General features: G+C 36.8%; 1 protein-coding gene across 1 annotated transcript in view; it reads right to left on the bottom strand.

The window, feature by feature from the left end:
- foxp1b (forkhead box P1b) overlaps positions 1-21913 on the bottom strand; it is a 234376-nt gene extending 212463 nt beyond the window's left edge. The window contains exons 1-2 of the mRNA XM_079841218.1: positions 21633-21913; positions 7713-7783 (exon numbers count right to left, since the gene is read on the bottom strand). The gene's annotated coding sequence lies outside the window, so the exon portion shown is untranslated. The remainder of the gene's footprint in view (positions 1-7712; positions 7784-21632) is intronic.
- Between the last annotated feature and the right edge of the window lie 3358 nt (positions 21914-25271).

Genomic DNA, 25271 nt, shown 5'->3' with positions numbered 1-25271 from the left:
GCTGCTCTATACAACACCCCTCGGCACCTCCAACATGTGGTTTTAATCCACACATTTCACACAAATTGCCAGCCCTGTCAGTCTCAGACAGAAACCAGTTACCAGCCACTTTAGAGTAGTTTGATAATTGCCAGTTATTTTTGTGTCAAACTTCCCACAACTGCGAAAAGACTAGAGAAAAGTCACACGCGTGTGATAAAATGTACTACACTCATGGTATTGTTTCTGCTTTATTTCAAATATGTTGTCTACCCATCCATCACAATGAGAGGGATAATCGAAAATAAAAGAGAAAAAGAAATCAGACCATTTTAACCTGCCATCTAATATTTTACATGGCACTTTTACAAAAAAAACTTCTCTAATCTGAAGCAGATCACTTAGCAACATACTGCATAAATTCACACACACACACACACACACACTAAAAAAACACTAAAACACTCCTCCACAGCTGCCAATGGTCAGTCAAACAGATAGCAATGCCCCAAACTCACACCATTGATTGAGTCACACTCTATTCTATCCCTCGCTTCCTCATTTATTAATATGGCGCTACCCTGACTAAAGGTCTATATTGAGTAACATACATTTTAGATACATTATTGCCAGTAAATTTGCTCCGCCAATGAAATAGTTCCAAACAAAGCCACAGCAGAATTATACAGCGAGTTTCTGAGCAAACATACAGTAGTTGAGTTTCGTTCCTGAATGAATCAGTGTTGAATGAATGATTCAATGACTCGCTTATGAACAGTCACAGTGTTTCCTGGATGAATTAGTGGCTGCATCCGAGAGCTTAGGCAGCTGACTTATTGCCTTGCTGTCCTATTAGGCAGGCAATGTTTGCTCATGAATGTACCTCACAAAACTGGCAGCATAACGGTTGAATGATCTATAACAAAACAGAGAGCTTTGGAGATAACTAAGCGAATATTTAATTACTACAATACTAATTTCTCGCTAGAAATAACACCAAAAGTGGAAAATGTTGGTCAAAAACCATTCCTTTACACACAAACTCACCACCAACTTTCAGACGGCTTCTTTATTTTTTAGCTCAGTTGTCACAGAATTTAACACACTGAATTGTTGGATATTAAAGGCAGCATTGATCAGATGAAGGCATCTCAGGACTCAGGAGACAGGAAGTTAAGCTAACATTAGATTCAGACTTTATACTTTGGAATGCATCTTCTGAAGGCAGCATGTTTAAGCTTTCGGAAGCAGCCAGTGTTATTGACCAAATTCATTTAATGAATGACTCAATGACTCACTCATAAAGACAAGTCACTTGTCGCCACTTACTGTCGTGATGATGTAACCTGCAGGAACCATAACTAAATGAAACTTTTCAAATCAGGAATAATATCTAAAAAATAACGGTATCACAATTTGTGCTTCTTTTACTTAAATCATGAACATTATTATTTTGAAATGATTAAAAATAAAATATTTGACCATCACCACAAGGGATGCACCGATCAATCGGCTGTAGATTGGTATCGGTCAATAATCACATTTTATGACTGGATCGGTAGTCACTAAATTTGGTCGACCAGCATGTAAACAGTATATAGATGAGGCTTTTGTGCCATGTCCTGCTTTGTAACTTCGCAAAATATTAGTAAACCATAGTAAATCACACTTCTTTGTTTAGAACAGGTTGTCTCAATTCAAACAAATCCACACACAACATGATGCGTAGATCTTGAGAAAATCCTCACAGAGTGACATGACATGCTGCTTGGCTAAAGCTGTCCAGGATCCGGTCGCGATCATGTCACAATGATTTCCAACGTCATTTGAAAGTTCAACCAACAGGAACTGGATTTGGGGTATGGTTCGTAGGGAAGATGTGTAGAGATCCTGATCGGACCCTGCTTTACAGCTGGAGAGGCCTTGGATTGGATTGATCGCTCAAGATTGAGAAGTCTTGATTTTACCGTGAGCCATATAATAGGAGCGCACAGCAGAAACAGCGCTGGAAGATCATCACTCATCAACCACAATCTTATTAGTTGTTACTTATTCTATGTAATTATAAAAATGTTTATGTTTTGCAGCGTTTACACATGCAAGTAGTTCTTATTTTTGAACTTTTCATAAAAAGGCTACTCTGGTTCCAAATGCCTTAAAGGGTTAGTTCACCCAAAAATGAAAATTCTGTCATTAATTACTAACCCTCATGTTGTTCGACACCCGTAAGACCTCCGTTCACCTTCAGAACACAAATGAAGATATTTTAGTTGAAATCCGATGGCTCAGAAAGGCCTCCATTGGCACAATGCACTGTACACTCTCAAGACCCATAAAAGGTACTAAAGACGTCGTTACAAAATCCATCTCACTACAGTGGTTCTACAATAACTTTACGAAGCGCAGAGAATAGTTTTTGTGCGCAAAAAAACCCTAAATAACGACTTATATAGTGATGACGATTTCAAAACACGGCATCATGAAGCTTCGAAGCGTTATGAATCAGCGAGTCGAATCATGATTCGGATCGCATGTCAAACCGCCAAACTGCTGAGATCACGTGACTTTGGCGATCCAAACCGCTGAATCGACTCACTGATTCATAACGCTTCGAAGCTTCAAGAAGCCGTGTTTTGAAATCGGTCATCACTATATAAGTCGTTATTTAGGTTTTTTTTGGGCACAAACATTATTCTCGTCGCTTCATAAAGTTATTGTAGAACCACTGTAGTGAGATGAACTTTGTAACGACGTCTTTAGTACCTTTTATGGGTCTTGAGAGTGTACAGTGCATTGTGCCAATGGAGGCCTTTCTGAGCCATCGGATTTCAACTAAAATATCTTCATTTGTGTTCCGAAGATAATGGAGGTCTTACGGGTGTCCAACGACATGAGGGTGAGTAATTAATGACAGAATTTTCATTTTTTGGTGAACTAACCCTTTAACTTTTGATTGCTTTGACATATCGACACAAAATTTGGCCCAGATGCAGTTGACATGATAGTGAACAAGTCTTTATTTTATGACCTGTCAAATATAAGCTACTTTCTAATATTCATCATGTCAAGCATAAATAATAACAAAATAAATCAATAAATTGCATCACTTTTTCTGGGGTTTTCTCAGCAGTGCTGTAACATAAAAACCTCCAATACATAAAAATAAATTTTCTTCAAATGAGGTTTTCTATTAAACGAGACCATGTACTTCATGATGCCTTTTTTTTTGTAGAGTTATAAGCCTTTACTTTTAAGTATGCCGCTTAAACATAAAATGCCTTCAGGACATAAGGAGTCAACAGAGAGCTAATACATATTATATAAAGTTTGAATGATCGGGATTGATCTCAGCCGATCATGATGACAATAAATCGGTGGTCTGTTTCGGCTGCAAAAAATCCTGATCGGAGCATCCCTAATCTCCTCTCTTTGGAAAGTATCTGGCCCTATAGAGTGAAAAATGGTTCTTGAAAAAAAAAGACCTAAAAACATCCGGTGCAGCAAAGAACCACCGAAGAAAGTTTATTGGTGATGCTGGTGGTTTTTCAAAAATTCTTAACCTTAATTATTAATCATCAGTGTGAAAACATCAGCCATAACTTAGCAACCACATAGCAATGCTTTTGCAGCCAACCACAAAATACATTGTGGTAGCAAGTGTTGCATAGGCACCAGAGACACAGTACAAATATCCAATTGTTCTACCGACAGTAAATACTCTTTGTTTTCATAGTTTTAGCTGTATGTGTTTCATCTACCGTAGCACTACACAGCACTGAACACAATTACCACCAACATGATTGTGCAGCAATAAAAAAGTGTGACTCCTGAATCTGGACCTCATCCTTAAGACAATGACCTACCAAAGACAGGACAATTTAAGGGAGTGGTCTGCCTGAGGCGGTCTCCGCTTTGACCCGGCAGCACGGGAAGAGCCGGAGGAGATCGAGATGATTTAGAGCTCTTCTCTTAGACGTGCTGACAAGGTTAGAGGGTCAACACAGACATTAACAGGTCAGTGTGTGGCCCACTTGGGGACAATTACTCCTGGCCGCGGCTAAGTGGACACTTGATTGAACACGACAGTGCTGGGAATGCGCCATCGCTATAGATAACAATTCTAAGGACCATTTAGGATAAAAAGCCCTTGTGATACGCGCCTTTATGGCCCAAATTCATCTTTCTTTGCGCATTTAAAAAAGAATGCTGGCAGTGTGATTGAGAGGTTATTCTCTGGGCAGAAGGAAGAGAAACATTAGAGAGAGCTTGCATCCTTTGATGCTTTCAGAGAGATCACACAAGAGCAAAAACAAGGTGAGGGGGTTGCTGGAGGAATCCATGAGATGGTTTATCTCAGTTTCGAAGATTGTTTCCCTTATCACGCTGAGCCTGTTAATATGTGTTTTGATTGTTTTGTTTGGGTTTATAGTCGATTACAAGCTGCGATATAATTAAATTCCAAAGGAGAATCCGCAGCATTTAAATTTTGATAATTGAGGTTATATGCACATCCAATTATTGCTGTTATTTGTAAGGTGCTAAAACAATCATTTTTACTGCCTGTTAAAAAAAAACACACACAAAAAAACACTTTGGCTTGACTTTTACACACTGGCATCTTACAGTGTAGAGGAGCGATTGCAAAATCAAATGCAAACGGACAGATTCAAACCTGCCGTTTGTTTAGAAAAGCCCAAACTGGACCACTTTCTAGTTTCCAGACAGCCAACTTTGTTATACAACAATTTCTTTTTCTAACTGAATTTTAATGCAACAAACATGTCTCCACCTACATGCTCTCTTTCTTTTTTGAGAAAGCAGACTTTCAATAAACTATGTTAAAACAAGATCGGTTACAAATTTGGCTCCCTTTCAATTCATTAGTTGGAATTTTAAATAAATTGGTCACACTCTACACGAAGTTCAACTGGAACTGGTTTGAAATGAAGAGGAATTTACTGAATTGTAACAAAGAAAATCAACACATGTAATGCATTCTGGAAAATGAAGTGTACTCCCATCCTGGTCCAATGATTTATTAAATATGATGTAATATATAAACTAAATACAAATTGCAATTCTGCACCCTGTTTGCAGTTCAAACCCTTGTATTCGCAGGATCAAAAATGCAACCGAAAATGTTCTGTTTGTCATACTATAACGTTACAAAATGTAACAGGCTGCCGATGGGGAAAAAAAAAAAAAATTGTGATATGCAGTGTGAGCGTATGTTTAGTGAAAAGCATGCAAAATGAAAACAAGGTCTTTGGGTTGTTGTAAGCTGAGCTTGTATTGTGAGGGTTTCGGGCTTATGGATTGTTGGATTGTTTACTTAAGTCTTGGCAGCAGAAAATCATCTCCACATTGTCCTGCTCCTGCTGTCGGCTCGGGCAGCATCGATTGCAGCTGTAGTGTGTTAGGGAGATGCAGAGGACACAGTTCACTGAAGCCAGGGCGCACGCCGCACACAGCATGAGTTTCGCCACGATTTTAATATTAAGACGAATTTCGAGAATCATGAGAGATTTCTGACAATATGTGACACTTTTTTTTTTATTTCCAAGGCAAAACATTGGCAATATTAGCATCGTACCATTTCAATTTAGTTTGTCAATAAGGATGTCAAAATTGATGTAAAACAGCTAACCAACACTGTCAATTGAGACTAGTGTTGTCAAAAGTACCGAACGTGATACCAAGTCGGTACTGAAATTTTAAAAATGTGACGCTTTGAGCGCTGTTGAGCTGGAATCATAAACGCCTCTGACTGGCCATTGTGCTCATGGCACACAGAAGTGTTTGAAAGTGTTTTGAAAGCGGGAGTAGGAGCATCTGAAAGAACAAGCAGGCGTCAACCATCTGACTTGTAGGCTGATAGGCACCTGTATTCAAACGCTCCCGTGTGTATCTGTGCAAGCGCTCTGTGAAAAGTGTCATTTCCAACAGGTTTTTGAAGCGCTGGTCATTGTAGCCAATCACAGACATATTTGATGAGCGCGTGAACACAATGGCCATTTAGAGGCGTTTACGATTCCGCTCAACAGCGCTCAAAGCTCACATTTTTTACATTTCAGAACCGACTTGGTATCGTGGTCGGTACTTTTGACAACACTAATTGAGACCAAACAAAGACCTTGTATATAGGAATTAGTTATGAATGGGAGAAAGTGCAACGCCCAATATGGCGAATAAGCCCCGCCTTCTTAATGAAAGAGCCAATCGTTGATTAGTAAAGTCATCGGGTCACTGCAGCTGCCGGTTGCTATAGAAACAGGCAGTGTCCTGAGACGCGCGTTTAGGATTGCGCATGAGCATTCGAGCGTTTAGAAACAAAATTTATGAGACAGTTGTTGTCAGATTTCATTGGTGATTTCAAATATGAAATTTAATCGTAAGCTTGGCGAACAGTTTTGGAGAATTTGATGGTTTCCCATTCAAAGAGATACGAGCTCCACTTGTTTCAAAGATGGCTTGTCTTAAAGGGATTTTGGACCAAAGTCTACAAAGACATATCGTAGAGCAAAAGGAAGCGAGCTGAGGAAGCAAGCGTCTCCTCTTTTTACCTCTCTCCCCTCCGCCCTCATTAACTGGGCTCCTTTCCAATTCATTTAGGAAGCCCCGAGAGCCTTCCTTCCCCTGGAATTTACCGAAATGACACAACATTAGCAGATTTGCATATGCAAAACGGGTCAAGCAACAGGCACTCGCTGCTCAATTGACCTATTGCTTGTTGTGGCAAGCCGAGTTATTCCCGCGGAACAATTCTGTAACCAAGTGGGCGTCATGCGAGTGCCATCTGGGTAACACTTATTTAAGGCTGGCAGAAGTCCCGTGGCAGCCCGCCTGGCGAGGAGGAGGAAAGGGGGAATAAATTGCATCATTTACTTGACATCCATTTGCCGTCGTGCCCGTTTAAAACCCATGACTAAATAATTTGGTTATTCGACTGCCAGTTACCACTGTCATCCAAATTGTGTGGTGCACGCGACAAACAGCAAGACTGTCAGACGCACTGATAAAGGACAGGCCTGTGATAGCGCACTGATAAAGGACAGGCCTGTGATGTTTAACCATGCGAAAATGCATAAGCGTTTCTATTTTTACTATTTTATACCTTTACTATTTTATATTTTTACTATCTTATACTTCTTCTTCAAGAATGATTCTATGTTTCTAAATTATGACAACAAACACATTATCCAAGCAAGCGGTTCAGAAAATGTAGAATAAGCCAGATGTTAATCAGGTTATGGATGGACCATCTAAATTGCATCTAAACGATGCAAATTATTAGCAATGAACAGAATGGAATAGTAATTCTCAAGAGTGATCACTTCAGATGTCATCTATTTGATTCTAAAGAATTAATTTGGTTGCATTTGGAGTTGAAGTTCTACTCCATTTGTACTGCTTCTTCCACATTTAATGGAGTTCTGCGGATTGGATTGAGTGTTTTTAATGCATAACTGTGATGCATAGACCAAAATGGATTATTAATGGCTGATAGTGGTGTGGGGTGATCAATTGCCCATATAATGTAAATATACTGTAGGCACTATATGTAATAATTCTCAAACAAAAACGATCGTCCAATGCTGATGATCTCAAAATATACAAATATGGGCTGATATATCAATGGAGAGGAGACCAAAAAAATTAGTGTGGAAAAAGGCCATTTAAGAAGCATTACAATCCATTTTAAATGAAAAAGAGTTAATGAAAAAGTTCCTTACCGTTTCAGTAGGTAAAATGATATGGTGATCATAGACTGTACGCTTAAATCCCTTTAGTCTCGTTGAGGTGTCTGAAACCACAAATATACAACCATCAACAGTCAATGTTGCAGGATGAATATTATTATTTTTTTCATTACTTTACTCTCAATCAAGAAACAAGGAAAAGCTCCCACAATCTGAATTCAATATGGATCAATTTTTCATTAAATCAAAGTTTAATTTGCTCTAACCATTACAATAAATCATAGAAAACTAAAAAAAAGCCTATTATACTAATAAACTGATAAGTGAAAGTGATAAACCCTCCTGAAACTATCCATTCAATCACTGTAAACAATTGTATATCAAGTACACAGAAATGCACTCAAAATTCCCATCTTGCTCTATGATATTAAATCAAAAGATTGATTCTCTCATTTTCGAGCTTTGAAGTTCACTCGGCATTGGCCAACTGATCAATCCACGCTTCAGAAGATCGTACATTATGCTCATTCATAACATCAAAATGCTTTTAGAGAAATATCCAGTAATCCCCAAGTACACTTCTCAGGCCTCTTTCTCAACACTTTGCTCTGCACTAGGAAAACAAAGAACCAACAAATGGTGCTTTACTGTTACAGAGTTTGATTTTATTTCTTCAGAGCTTGGATATCACCACCTGTTTGAATAAGTACGTGTAAAGACAGCACTTGGATTTTTGTCAGGAATTTTCTGGACCTGAAAAAAATGTAGTCATAGCATTTCAGTAAACATTTCAATTTGCTTGGGTAAACTGGCGCACGAGGAGCGAAACCACCTGTATGGCAACTTCTGGATCTAACAGAGAGAACAGAAACACTCGGTGTGTTTTCTAGCCTTGAGAGCACGTCAAGCACAGATTGGGTTGCCTTCAAGAGCTGCGGGGACCATCTTTCAAGCAGCTTCTTGAAGTGAGGTTACAATGACTCAAAATGATTCACTTTCAGCCGGTTTCTCAGAGCGGCGAGCAAAAAAGGCCGTACGTGAGCGCTTTCATGTGAATGAGGCAGGTTTGCTACCGAGTTCAGCGTTTAAGATAATTACCATGCTTTCATAATGATCCATCAGATGAGGCCTTACATATCAAATAAACAAGCAACAACACGTCAATTAAGACCACCAGAATTGCTTCGAAGTTCAAACCAGCAAATAGGCTCCATTTTGGCATAAACACACATACAGTTGTAAACAGAAGATCAAAGAAAAGTTCCATCGGTTTTTTTTCTCTCCTTTGAATTCATTTGAACATTCAATTGGAAAAAAAAGAAACCTTCTTGCAAAACTAATTAACATGCATGCTATGATAAGGTAATTAGTACTCGAGCCGGTTTCCTGATTAAACATACTCTAATTGAGAGCATGCTGCTATTGAGAGGGAGGAAAACTCTATTCCCTTGGAGGGCACTTAAACGATGTCCCTTTCACAAACACGTAAGCAGAGACAAAACGTCTCAAAGGCTGAGACAAAACGCACATTAGTTACCAGTCAACAATATCGTCATCTACTCTATCCTTTGCCAAATATATTTAAAATGCAAAAAAGAATACTTTCCAAACAATGTTCAGAACTTGTTACTCAGATAGCTTGGCAAGTGGTTAAATCTACATAATAATAATACTAATAATAAATATTACAATTAAAATTAAATATTTTATTTATACATTCATAAAATATAAAAAATAAATATAAATATAAATCTATATTTTCTAACATACATATATATATATAATAATAATATCCATTCATCATATTTGCTTTGGAGCAAATCTGAACGACTGGCCCTGAACTATGATCTGAGATCATACCAAAGTCAAGAGCCAACAATATGAGGTTTTTTTTTTGAATGTCTCACGTCTAATGATGAGGCAACCAGTATATATTCATCATAGATATTTATGTTATTTAGTGCAGCAACGCTGCTCCAATTTCAGAAGTGCAAGAGAGGTTATGATGAATAAATTCGGAACTGACTCGGTGTGAAAACTGGTGTGAAGGTTTTCCATAGCCAGCTGAGGTGATATTAAAAGCATATGGCTGAGTGTCTTACATCTGTTGATCATGTGCATGTGTTTTTATTTATCGAAAAACATATTTTAATTTCTGCAATGTAAAACACTGCTAATTTAATTTTTGTCGCCAAGGTGATGTTATAAAGTTTATAAAGTTATCCGATAAAATGGGTTTATTTATTTTTTAAAATCAGTAATATATTACATGGCATTCTATTCCAGTAAAAGGGAGAATATGAGTCTATATTTGTTATAAAGCTATAAGCTGTAATGTCCAGAATGCACTGCAATATAAGTTGTTTTTTTTAAACCACCATTTCTAGGGGTGGGCGATATACAGGAAAACACAATTAACCAGTAGAAATTTGTAAACCGGTAGAGATTTTGGACAATCGTCTCTATCGCGGTTATACTCATGTGACGTTGCCTGCTGCACCGTCATGAAAGATTATCATTTAAAGTAAAGACATCTTTAAATCCATGATACTCCAGTAGTTCAACCAAAAATAAAAACAATGTACCTTTTTTTTTTTTTTTACATAATATTAATCTCCAACGCGCACAACAACACATGTGTTGTGGTGCTCTCATGAACACGCTTTGGAGATTCATATTTTGTAAATTCATTTTGGAGTTTTTTTTGCGCAAACATAGCATTGAGGTTAAACCACTGGAGTCACATGCAATACTTTAATGATGTCTTTACTACCATTCTGGGGCTTGAAGTTGGTAGGAAGTAGCGAAGGCTGTCAATGAAGTGACCGAAAACGCTCAGATTTCATTTGCATTCCAAAGATGAACGAAAGTCCTACACCGTGTCTACACCAGACGCGACCGTTGACGCACCACAACAGCAACAGCTAGAAGCTATCATCCAGTGTAGGCAACATCACTGATTATAATGGGTTATAATGGTCGCTCACGTCCAGTGTAGACACGACAGGGAGATTAAGTAGTGATTAATGTTTTGTTATGCTAATTTAGAAGAGTTTTTGCTAATGTGGGTTTTTGGAGAGTTACCATCATGGTGACAAGTGGCGCATGAGCTTGGTTTGAGAGCAGGTAAGTAACATGTTTTACAAGTAGCTGTACTCATTCAATAAGTGCTATACCATGCTGTTGTTAACATGTTAGCAAATTAGCAAGTTGCCATTTCCTGAATTAGTTTGTTATAGCTAGCAAAACATTTCTTAACTTAAAAAAAATCTCATTCAAATTTGAGTTCTGATAACTTATTAGCATTTACAGTGAGGTAAATAACTCATTTGATTTGCAAGAATTCAAAATAAAAAAGTTAATTAACTTAATATATATTATGTTTAATGTTAGCTAACTCAGTACTTGAAGTTAGGAGCAATTAACATGCATGAGTACTACAAACTCAAAACTTGATAGTTCTGCTTACTTAAAATTGGGAACATCCAAAAACTCAAAAAATTGTTTGAGTTAGCCAAGACCAACGAGACGTTTTCTGAGAGTTCTTTTTGCTGCCTTATTGGACTTAAAGATACAGATTGTTTTGTTTAATGCCATGTCAGCATCTAAGGCAATTTTTAGGGCTGGGCAAAAAAAAAAATTTTTCGATTAATCTTTTTTTTTTTAATGTGGTCAATTAAAAATCGATTCTCAAAGGCCACGAATCGATTTTTTCCCCATATTTATTTCCGCAAACATTGAACATAAGATTAACGCAAATCTAATTGCTAGTCTTCTCCACTAGATGTCACCCTCTTATTGGCTTTGCGCGATGTTACAAAGGAGCGAGAGGCGCGCCTGTCATTCATTCAGTGTTTAAATGGCAGTAGAGCTGCAACTAACGATTATTTTTTCTGTCTACTAATCTAACGATTATTTTTTCGATTAGTCAACTAATCTAACGATTATTTTTCCGGATTAATCTTATGATTCTTTTTTACTGATTATTGTACTTCAAATAGGGTAGTGAATTTGTATATTATTTTAACATGAAATCAATGAATGATGACAATATTAATTGTATTTCAGGAAGGGTAGTGTACATAGTAGGCTATGCCATTTTATAAAGAAATATATGAACACAAGAAGCTTTTTAAACATAATATATAATGATACTATTCATCATAAAATGTATACAGAGTAGGCCTAATTAGGAAAAGTTGTTTACTATAGTAGTTGAGTATGATTTACTTATTGATTTGTGTCAATAGTAAACGAAAATGCACTTGTATTTATCTGCAAAAGGTTCACATACAGGAGCTTTCAGCATAGTTTTAATATAGTATAACTAGTAGTCTATTTTGAAGATACATGTGCATAAACAAGGACTAAAGCTGCCAGAAGTTTTTGCCCAAACTTCAAAGACACATTTAAATGATTAAAGCTAGAGGCATATCTTAACTTTAATGTTACTTTAATCATGCAAACTACCTATATACAGCATGTTATTATGCATATGTGTTTGGGACAGAGGGGAACCAGGTCGCATTAACAGGAGATATATGCAGCCCATAATAAATAAAAGCACGAGACGTACTGGGGTCGGAGAAGAACACCGGAAAATGTGACCGTCTGTTGCAATCCACGCGCCACGGTTCAGCTGCGCGAGAGAACACTGGCAGCAGGGTTGCCAGGTTTACACAACAAAACCCACCCATTCGTTACTCAAAACTAGCCCAAAACAAGCCCAGTCGCGTTTCGGGGAGGTTCTCTGGTAAACATCGCGTTCGGGGGGTTAAATATGTGTGTTTTTTTGCAGGGCTGCCGACTAAAATTCTCATTCCCGGGGCTAAATATCACATAATTGGGATCGCTTCAACCCGCGGACATGAGACACAGCCCGCGGCAACAGTGTAGAAGTAGCCCAATTCCGCGGAAAAAACCGGGACTTGGCAACACTGACTGGCAGTGTGAAAGCTCCCGCTCTCCACGCGCACAGCACCTGCTCTGCCACCGCGCGCAATGTGAAACCGGCATTACAGAGCGAACAAAGCACAGTTTTATTCGGCTTCTGTTTAAAGTACTCCCACACTTTTGAATGTCGCGGTCTGGCTTTATATGATAAATGATCATTTTCACTATGCCCGGGAGCAGAAGCTGCCATTATTCTAGATCTTCTGTTCCATTCTAGAACGTAAATAATGTGCCGCCGACGCGTCGACGCATTTCACGCACGTCGTTGCAGCCCTAAATGGCAGCTTCCGGTGCTTTGACGTTTGTAATGCTGAGGTGAAATACTACAAATCTGCAAAACCATTTGATGAGACATCACCCAGACATTGCAACAGGAGAACAGCCAAGCACACAACCGCTAAAAATAGATCACATACATGCGAATGCTTGCCATGCATTATGATCATTGTATTAAACTTGAGCGCTTACTTAAGCACGCACGTTAGCCATATAGACATATTCAAATCAATAGACAGTGCAGGACCAATAATTCAAACCCAATAGCTTATATTATAAACAGATTTCCTCAAATAAAAGTTAGTCCACACAGCAACTACTTGTGTCCAGGTATGAACGTGCTTCTCGTGTATGAAAAGTAACGAGCGGTGATGGCGCGTGCGCAGAGGAAGGCCGGGGGATGAGATGACCGAGCAGCGCGCCCCGCCCCGCATACCATTCCTGGTTACGATCTCGATCCTCAAAAGTCCTCATCAGGCACCACCAGGCCTGCAGCACTCCTCTCAGAAACTGAAGCCTCCGCACCTCGATCGCCCCCCGGTGGTTGGTCCCGGTATATCTCCTATACTCCACCTACTAACAATTACATTACACTTCAAATAATTGTTTCCTAAAGATGGTATCTGTCATTTTATCACGATGATTTCATTTCAAGTGTTCGTTTTTTAAATAAGTTTAGTTTTAGTGAGTTATTTGATGCTATAAAAACGGGGGTGGGGGGGTGACATCATGATTGACAGCTGAGATTGACGGCTTCTCTGAGTGAAGTTGTCACTGAGGCACTAACAGACTTTTTTCGGGATTTTTGGGAGGAGATTGGAGCTTTAGCTTTAATTTCTACATTTCCATAACTGTTTATTTCACACCAACATAATGAATTGTTCTGCATCTGTGAGAGTGTGGGCGGGCTTTTGATAATCGCGCCTCTACTTCCTGCTCTCTACTGCGCAGACTCGGTCCCAAATCTGATGTCAGCGCCGTGTGCGGCCTCCGAAACCTTCAACTCTCGTCAGCGGAAGTCAATGAAGTCGCGTCGTCCATATTTTTTTACGGTCTATGGGCACCACGATTGACCTGAATTACAGACGGTTTAGCCGGCGCGTTTCCGAGATAAAACCGGTTAAAGTTTCAACTAGTCTCGTTCGATCCGTCCCACCCCGAGCACTATAAGCAAGCCAGCGTGTCGCGGTTCTCCGTCCCAGGGGTTTCCAGTCGACCCTGCCCGGTATCGCATATAAGCTTGTCGCAAAGATAAAAATCGAATGGCAATCGCATCTAAGGAAGACACGCAAATAACAGAGATAGTAACAAAATATAATGCACCATCCGGGGCACGAATCAAAGCTCAGACGCCTCCATAAAAATGGACGGAGTGTGAATGACGGTCGGCGAAATTGCAAGAAAAGCTTGTCCTTTACTGAAAATTGCTGAAAATCATCAAATATCCTTTTTATGTTTTAGAATAAATATATCTAAATATCCATAAAAACTAAATTGTATAAAATACTTCTCAGATACATTTTTAGAATAAAGTTGCATCAAAACTGTGTTGTATTTAACATTATTGTATGCATTTGAAATATAGAGATGGGGTTCTGTTTTAATGTACCCAAGTGCACCTAAAATAAAAAAAATAAAAATTGTAATTACCCACTTGTAAACTTGTTCACTGTTCTTTTTTATAAATATAGTATTTGTATTAAATCTATATTCATTGAGTAGAATCGAGAATCGAAATCGAATCAATTTGAGAGCTTGAGAATCTAAATCGAATCAAATTGGAACATCTGAATCGATACCCAGCCCTAGCTATTTTCATGGCAAAAATTAAATGACACAAATATCATATAAATACCCTTATTGGGCTTGAACGGCCAAATACACACTTATGTGCCAAAATGCCCATCTTGCGAGCATCCTCGTAAACACCGTTGTTTATGTCTTAAGTGAAAGAAAAGAATTGAGAAAGAAAACGCATGTGTATTGAGGTGATCAAGTCGAGCCCCGAAATTAGGAGCTTTGTCAGTGTCCCGCATTTCAATTATGTCTGTATTATTTTATTTTGATTCTGAAATTACAATACCACAATAAGAAATAGAATACTAAAAATGTGATTGCCTTTAAAAAAATCAATTTGCACTGCTGTCATATTGTAGCTAGAGTGGGAAAAAATCCAAACAAAGCATTCGTAGAGAGGGACTTTTCTGCTGATGACGCCTACATTGAAGAAGCAAAGGAACCAGTGTGGACCTTATCAAAACTCATTAAATATAGCTACACCAGCCAGGACTGCTTCTAGACACGTACTGGATAACATCCTGATTGAACCTCAAAATCCAACAAAAACATACAAGTTCAAGGTTAGGGTTGGGCATTGTTTTGATTTGAACGATTCTGATTCTGATTCCGATTCTTACTTTCGATTTCGGTTCTTTTCGATTTTCCGATTCCTTGAGGGGTGGAGTCAAAACATGTCAGAGGCTCATTTCACAGAGGAAAATTTGATTTTGATTCAATAATGAGTTTTAGTTTTGGGACTTTCTCCGCTGGCACTTTTACTCACTCTGCTGTTGTTCAAATGAGCGCGTTCCTGTGTGTGCGCACTCCAAGCCATCAGTAGCCTCACGCAATGTTGTCATGACAACCGGTACACAACATTCACATTTTATTATTAGTATTATTGTATTATTTCTTATCATATACGTTATAGAAAAGACGAGTCGCGTTTCTTTCTATTGAGCCTGATTTCTCAAAATTGTGTATGTGTGTGTGTGCTTATCCTGGGTGCCATGACAACAGTGCGAGTTATAGTAGGCATGAGCGCCGGCGCCTGCTGACGGCTCTGAGTGCGCACACACATGAACGCGCGCAGAGTAACGGCTGAGCTCAGTGTTTTGACTGAATAATACGGTTTCTTTTTTGGCAAAACCTTATAGTAGGCCTCTGAACACTTTCCATATATGTTGCGCGTCTCACCGTATCATTGCGTGATACATTAGTATATTTTTGTAATGTGTTAGCCTGGTCGCTATTCGCTGCCATGATAGGCATTTCAGGTATGATATTTGATATTTGAAAATGATATTTTCATTTCAGGTTGAACTATCCCTTTAATAACGTTGGTTAGCGCAGGGTTGCCCGAGGAGGACGAGACAGTGGACCTGCGCAGCATGTCAAACACGCTACACTCGTTAATTTGTAACGTTATGCCACAAATTTGTAGTGCATCCTCCGGTGCAAGAAATTAGTTTGTGCCGACCCAGGCTTTTTTTTTAAAAGTGAAATAAAGCCACACTTTTGAGTGCCGCTTACCGTGCTCCATGGCTGCAACAGAACAAACGGGCGCGCCAAGCACTTCCGAAAATCCAGTGGTAACTATGGAAACCAAAACTTGCGTGTTTGGAACCGATGATCGCAATCGAAAACAAATTTTCAAAACGATTCCATCGTTATTTTCCGGTAAAATGCATTTATTGTTTGTATAGTCTAATAAAGGAAAATAGACTAGTCACTATTTAAGGAAATTTATTTTAGGATATGTGGTTTTTACCAATACGAACCTATTATTCAGTTCATTATATTGAATTATATATGAATAGTTCCCGTGTAGTAAATTAGATTGCATCACTCTCAAACCTAGGCAAATTGAGTGCCAGTCACAGAGCTGGTCACAATTAACAAAGCTTATTGACGATTTAAAACATCCATTAAAAAACATTTATCATCCAACGTGATGACAAATAGGCTTTCCAAATAATGTAAATAATAATAATGTAAATAATGTAGATACATTTACAATTTTACTTAATAATTAATTATTAAGTAAAACTGTTAATGTATCTCTCACACGTGTCCCGCACTGTCCTGCAAAATCACATCTACTGTCCTGCAACAGAGCAATAACCAGGTGGTCATCCTAATGCGAGTATATTAGATCAGTGCATTTGGTCTTAAAGTGACAGCAGCCTAATATATCTGCAGCCGTCTGTGACTGAATCACTTTGTAACTTTAATAAGAATACATGTATATTTAATTTACACAGTGAAGACTATGTAGTGTTTTTTTATACATTTGATTACTTCATACAATTTATTTTGTATTTTTATAGACCTATCTAGTGCTAGAAGTTTTTCAGGTAGGTCCATTTCATTTGTATCTTTGCTCTACAGTAGGTTTTTTTGTCATATTACTTGCAATTAGTTTATTTGTTCCTATTTTATCACTGGCTATTTACTTTTCTTCAGTGAGCTTGAGTTTTTATTTTTACTTATGTTAATTAGGTTAATTGTGATTGGTAATATATTGTTATTGTTAATTGTAATAAGTAGTGCTGGGGAAAAATAATCGTGATTAATCGCATCCAAAATAAAAGTTTGTGTTTACACAATATGTGTGTGTGTGTACTGTGTATAATTATTATGTATATATAAATACACACACACACACATGCATGTATATATTCAAGATAAATATGTTATACTTTTATTAAATTATAATAATTATATTTATATTAAGGCTGTCAAAAGATTAATCGCGATTAATCGCATCCAAAATAAAAGTTTGTGTTTACATAATATATGTGTGTGTACTCTGTTAATTATTATTTATATATAAATACACACACATTCATGTATATATTTAAGAAATATTTGCATGTAAATACTGTATATACATTTATATAATCTATAATATATATATAAATATAAATGTTTTATATATAAAAATAATATTTTTTTCTTAAATATATACATGCTTGTGTGTGTTTTTATATATAAATAATAATTAACAGAGTACACACACATATTTTATGTAAACACATACTTTTATTTTGGATGCGATTAATCGTGATTAATCTTTTGACAGCCCTAATTTATATATAAGATAAATTATATATACAGTATATACACATGCAAATATTTCTTATACATGCATGCGTGTGTATTTATATATACATAATAATTGTACGCAGTACACACACATATATTATGTAAACACAAACTTTTATTTTGGATGCGATTAATCACAATACATTTTTCCCCAGCACTAGTAATACAATTTATGAAATGTCAATGGTATCAAAACTTTTGATATCATAATTTTGAAGCAAAAATAACTATATTGTATATATCATATATCACCCACCCTTAACTATTTTATAAGACATTTCTGGGGGAAATAAAAAATAATAATAAATATGATAAACATTAAATAAATAAAATGCATTTAATTAATAAATTTGTATCTAAAATCTGAACTACTGGGTAAACTAGTCCAGCCGAAAATAAACCAGTATTGACCCTTAACTCTTGCATAAGATAAGAAATCAGACAAGAAAAGAAAACTACTGTGTGCAGTTCTTGCATGCTGCAGATTTTCCGGCCGTTTCTTTTTGAACTCAATTATCAATATCAATGCCAATTTGTGTAAAATGCCTGGAAAGAGTTCTTGCACATAATGCATAACATAAATGTCAAGAAATGCAGTGATTCGAATTCCTGGAAAGAGCAGCCTCTATATTGCTTAAGGATTCTCTGTATAATTCAGAAATCCAGGCATTGGCTGCTGCTGCTCTTCAGCTCTTCAGGGCTAGATCAGTGAGAAACTGATCCAACGAGCTGATCCCGGCTCAGCTGTCAACTTCACAGCTGGCATAAAGGGACTTGTGAGTGTCACACCATTTCAACATTTAATCCAACCTCTAATCCAATCCATTTAGATTTACAATCCAATAAATGGACATCCAAGATGACAATGGCTAGAAGTCAACAATTTCAAAGCAAACAAATCAGTGACCTTCTCTTACTGTACACAGAGTCTTGATCACTAAAACATTTTTGCATGGACTCAAACTCTTTTCGTTTAATTTTAGTACATTGTTTTGAACATACATACACTACTAATAGGGTAGCAAGGGGCTGAACATTTCAGGTACATTTCCAAAAACGTTCCGAAAAAATCCAATAGAAAATCCTGGAAAGTTTCCAAAAATTCTGGAAAGTTTGCAACCCTTCCTACCAGTCATACATTTGGACACATCTTAAAAAAATATTTAATCTAAAGGCTCATGCTTACATTCTTGAAATTAGTTTAGCAGATAAATATAAATGATGCTAAACATAGAAATAAATGAATCAGTACGAATACTGAAGCAAAAGTAGCTGTCAAATGTCCAGGATCAATAGAAACACCTATAATACAATTTTATATCATAAATAAATGTGTCCAACCTTTTGAAAGAAAGCAAGAAAGAAAGCAAGAAAGACATTTTCACCAAAAACTTGTTTGAATTCACTGGGTGAGATATTTATTTATTAAAAAAATGTAAAAAGAAGGTGACAACTTTCAGTCCACTTGTATAATTCTCAGCGGCCTGCAAGTACACAAACATTAAAGTACCTGGATTCCTCGGTGTGTCTGAGGTGACAACAACAAGCTATAATTAACTCTAAACAACTTATTGCCACACATTGACAGCGTCCAGAGTTGCCATAGAAACGAGAACCTGTCTGCATCCTCACCCTAAGCCGTCCAGCGACTGGCCAACGGCCTGGCTTTTCTAGCCAGGCAACCCAGCATGAAAGCCACACGCTAAAGAGACAACAGCTGCCCGAACACACAGCAAGACACGGGACGCAGCAACCTCTATCCCACGTTATGATTCAGACATACTTCATGCATTATTCGGTGAGCTGTCTTTAACCTCTACAATTCACACATTACAGTTCATAATGTAAGTACATTTTACCTCAGTGAAGTATGTTATAACCTTTCTGTGCCGTAACCACCACACACATCTGACTCATCACGATCTTCTGCACCATTGCGAGTAAATCTGAAAATGCTGGCTTTGGAATGCAAAATTTGCACACTTTTCCTGTAATACCATGACGGAGTAACATTACGCACAAATCTATTTTTGGAATCTGAAAAAGTGTATACGAGGACAAAATACAGTGTAAGATTTTTTTTTTTTTTCGACAGGTACTTGGTGAGTACAGTAGTGCGCTCTCATCATAAAACGGGTGAAATAACTGGGGCTCTCCTGCTGTTGAGCGTCAAGGCCGAAAAGTTGTACAGAAAAGTTCAGCCAGCGCTTTTAATCCTGGGTCAGTCTGCGTTTGCAGAGGTCCATTTCTGCATAAGTGAGCACACAAACTCCAGTGCCTGTTCAAACAGCTTCTCTCACTCTCTCTCTCCCTCCTTCTCTTTGTCTCTCCCTCTCAGGCAGCTCATGACAACGGCCCAGCAGCAGCACTGTTTGATCTCCAGTGTTTTCCTTAATCTGGGTTGTCAAGGTTCGCTTGTTGGAGGCTGTTTACTTTACTTCTCCTACAAAAAAAAGCATTCTTTTTTTTTTTTCATCTTCTCCTTCCCTCAGACAATGACTAATCCAAAGAACTGCGCCTCACCAACTCTGGGTGTTAAAGCTGCTGCTGCTTCCCATTTTAAAATGCCCTTTGAAAAGACGCTTAAAAGTTACATTCATGAGAATCAACAAGAAAAGAAAATGGTAATGGTAATTAATACAATTAATGATTAGTCATTTCAGTTTATAACCTTTTTATTACACCCATAATAATAATAATAATACACAAACAAATGAAAAAATTCCTTTCCACCTTTAAGTATATGTGCAAACATTGATTATGGTTATGTACAATTTCTTTAATTTGTAAATGTGTCAACTAAATATAATATTTAAAATCTACATTTAAAAAAGAAATACTTTTAAAAATAAACAATAATGGAACAAATATAGTATTATGTGAAGAATATAAATTCAGGCTAATTATAAATAAAAAGTTCAACTGAAATTTACCGTTAAGAAAACAGCTACTTTTAATGTGTTGAAGTACAAGGCAACTGCATACAATTTAAAAGTTTCTTTCCTCCACTTTTCCTCACGTTAGCTTGACTTTTATTAAGTAGCCTGCATGTCTTTATCCACCGGGTATGTGGTTCACATTCAGAAAGGCACATTTATCTGTGACACTTGTTACAACACAGTCATGTTGAAAACCAATTTCACTCGAACTGCACTTCGGCTGTGTCTCAATTTCAAATTTCAGCATTAATGGAACTGACAGGCGCGTTCAAACCCCATATGATGCTCGCAAATGCTGTCTAGCTAGGCAACTCACTAGGTTTTGAAACACAACCTGTTCTTGCTGAACGCTTAATTCAGCTCTCAACTCCATAACCCAACAGGACGATAAGACTGCACTGAACTTTTTTAATACACGGGAAAAAAAACTGTCGCGATATTAATGTGCTCATATATTCCTAAACGAAGAGATTCACAAGTTTGTTTGTGGCTGAGGGAACACGTGGGGAAAAGCCCCCTATACACAACACTGTACACCGAAAGAAATCTCGGCTCGCAAACTTTTACGCCATCGATAGCAACGCATAGCGATTTCAATACTTTGTTTTTACGCATCACGTCACACCGGAGCTGTCACACATATGTTGCGATGCAATGTTGTTTCCACAAACAATAACGAACGGCGTAACTTGCTAGCTACAGAGCTAACTTCTGAAAAAAGTACTTAGAGACTACAAATAAAATGCATCGCACGGACATCAGTTATTATACACGCGAACAATAATGTTGTTTGTTAATTTGCGCTATTGAAAGCAATAAGACAACAATTAGATAACAAAGACAAACTGTGTCCATATGCGCTAAAATGTTGCAGAATGCTTGAGGTGAATGAACTTACCGGGATTTGACAGGGACGAGATAGACACGGAAATTTGTGCACGATAACAAATTCAACTCTTCACGCGATCTTGTATACGATGAGCGCGTGCTATAAAACGCACTGTAAATAACCAACAAATATATCACTCCGCCAGCGGTACTAACTTCAGCTGAAAACGCTGTACTGGGAGCAACGCAGCCGTTTCGAGCCCGTTTCACGCCGCCTTTCTACACGGAGTTGCTTCGGATGTTATTACAGTTTATCGCGCATTGCACACACACACAAAAAGAGAGAGAATCGCGGATTTGGATGTTGTTATTTTTTGATGTTCTACGCCAGTGACGTCACATCCACCTGCTGGTGTGGTGTAAACAACATTCATTGCAGATCTTTGCGCTGCAAAACAAAAGTGTGTCAGAAAGTCACACATATCCTACGTGAGTTTCATAGGAGAACCTTTTCCCCCGGTCAACATAACTCGAAAACAGTTGCAGTTTGGTAGTTTGGTAGTAACTGGTGTAAATACAGAATTTCTGTCTTCTTTTCCTCGAAATTGTCCAGTGAAGCAAGACAAGGTGGGGGGTGAAAGTTCAGGAGAAGGACAACCCATAAGAAAGGAAGTGCAGAGAGTGTGAGGATGTAATAGCCTAGTCTAAATATCAGCATACTTCAGTAGAGTCTATTAACTACTCAGTGGTTATAACCAGATTTAATCACAATTCACATAATATTATAATCGGCTGTATTAAAATATTCACTTTCCTGGAACTAAAGGAAGAGATACTAGATTTTACATTAAAATGTATATAAATGTAAAGTGTTTGTTGTTTATTTTAAATGGTAACTGCAACTCTCTCACACACACACACACACACACACATATACAGTAGCCTATACCCAAAATATCAGCTACCCACAAATATATTTCATGGGGAATCCCAAAAGTAAGCAGTGTTATTGTAGGTGTGAAGTAAACCTATAACATAATTAGATAACTCGTTCAAAAAAATTAAAAAGAGAAAAAAGTTATAGTTGGCCTATAGTATAGTCTGACTGAAGTCTGACTGCCCTTGATCAAGGACTGAAATGCACAGTGATTTTTGAAAGCCGGTGTAGTTTTATGGGCCCAAGAGGATGTTTTTCACGGATATAGAGCGCCACCCTCTGGACTATTATGTTTCCTGCAGACATGGAGCTGAATTTATAGTTTGGTCATAAAATAAACGCATAGGGAAATATTGGCTGCTAAAGATAAAAAGAAAATTAATAGTTATAGTGAAAGTAATAAAAGTTAATTTCAGTTCATTAACAGTGGAAATTGAGTTCAAATATTTTTAGTCAAAAATTAAATTTGTATAAACCTGTGTTATCATAAAATAATTGATCCAGTGAATTATAAAAAGTAATCTGGATCTTTTTTTTCTTGCACTCAAATTACTGAGATTTACTGTAATTGACTCCCCACTTCAATCCAATAAAAAAGACTTCAATCACATGACAAGTCGATAAGAATATGTTAGCAAAACATTTTTGTTTTATTATTGTTTTATTAATATTTTGAATTAGCTTTTTGAATTAGTTTTCATGTTGATTTTTTAGCAACATTCCAGAGCTACCTTTATTTCTCCGTCACATTTGAACATTTTTATTAAATTGATTGTTGGAATAACATTTCTTGTCATCTGAAGAATTCTCCAAAAATCCTTGTGCCTCCATAAACACTGTTTTGACATTTGCAGAGCACAAGGAGATGCATTACAATGCTTTGTCCCTGGACATATTACTAACGGTATGAAATCTAATGTCAAGGGGCGTCACTGGCCTATATTCTTATCCAGAAAAACTGCACGCCTGCAGGCATGAGACGGAGACATCCATCACAGACACACCCTTCGTGGAGATATACTCCATTTTGACTTGTTTTTCTAATTCGTGTCCACTGCCAGTAACCAAGAATACTTTCAAGAAAGAGACAGACATCTTCTGGAGTATATAAAAACAAAGATAAGAAGATATCATACATAGATAAATATTTTTTAAATATACTTTTGAATAACTGCATCAGCATTTTGTAGGTATTTAAAAGTGATTTAATTTCATTAACTTAATATTCTGTCAATCTGTCATGAATTGACTGTCACTATTAGTGACACAACAGTATAAAATAGAACATTGTTTTTATACACTTTTATCATTTGACTATGAAATGTTTTACAGAGAATGTGTCTATGTGAATTTCTCTAATCCTTGTAGCAACTCATAATGTAATAACGGCACAAACTGCACATAATGTAATACGTATTATATTGTTATTGTAATAAAATGCTCATGATGTAATAATTTTGTCAAAATGTAATATAATCTTGAGCTCATAATGTAATATAAAAAAATTACATTATGTGAAATGTATTACATTATAAACTCCCCAAAAACATGTCATATTTTTATTATTGTAATAGCTTTTAAAACATACAAAATATTAGTATTACATTCTTAAAACTCTAAATCCAGTCTACCTGCGAAATGCAACAGAGTTAAATATTCATGCTATTATTATTATTATTATTCCACAAAGAATTGGTATTCCTTTACAGTACATTTTAAAAATCAGAGTTCTAAAAAATGCTGATTTTATTTATTTATCTGGATTTAGATATATGCTTTATGTTTAATAAACATAATAATAATAATAATTGCATTAATATAAATGTTGAATTTTACAGGTAGTTTAAGACTGGCTTTAGAATTTCTTTTTAAATACTGTAATAAAACTAATATTTTTATGTTTTAAAAGCTATTTCAATAATGAAAATGTGACGTGTTTTTGGTTAGTTTATAATGTAATCATTTTCTCATAATGTAAAAATGATTATTACATTATGAGCTCAATATATTTTTACATTTTGAGAAAATTATTACATTATGAACATTTCATTATAATAATAATGTAATACTTATTACATAGCGTGCAGTTATTACATTATGAGTTGCTACAAACCTTTTGTCTTATTTCCAAAATCAGATTGCAACGATTAGAGCATATAACGTTCCCCGTTGAGGTCAAAAGGTCACCACTGTAATAAAACACAACTTTAATACATGTCCCAGATGTTTCCATACAAATCCGGGCTGCTTTTCTCGAGACTGTTTCTCAAAAGTAATCTAATCTTTTAGTTGATATTTTATTGACATCATGTAGATTTGGCATGACTGATGCCCTGTGGATTTGGTCTTGTTGTGATGAAGTGGCACTCTAAAACAAATTAATTGAGGATTACTATACGTTATGTAACATCTTCTCAATATGCACTCATGCTCAAAAAGGGAGTAATTAGAGTTGCGTTAATTAGGTAATTAAGCAAATGAAACGAGAGGACTCCGTTCTTCTTAAGGCTCGCAAGCGATATCCGTCCCTGCAGCTGAAATCACAATGGGACACAAAGGAACAATAGCTGATATTTGCCTATTGTATAAAAAAACAAAGAGCCCTTTATCTCATTCTGACATGACACAGGTGGGACAATTTCACATATTTTCACTACTGACCTTTGAACAATGAGAGAGATGACTTCATTATTATTATCATTCCTGTTAGCATAGTAAGTAAGTGTAATGCAAATGGAATATAATCCAAAAATGCATCTAAAATCTAATTGA

The sequence above is a fragment of the Gobio gobio genome (genome assembly GCF_949357685.1).
Source record: "Gobio gobio genome assembly, chromosome: 17".
Classification (NCBI taxonomy): Eukaryota; Metazoa; Chordata; class Actinopteri; order Cypriniformes; family Gobionidae; genus Gobio; species Gobio gobio.
This window is presented reverse-complemented; position numbering and strand designations above follow the sequence as displayed.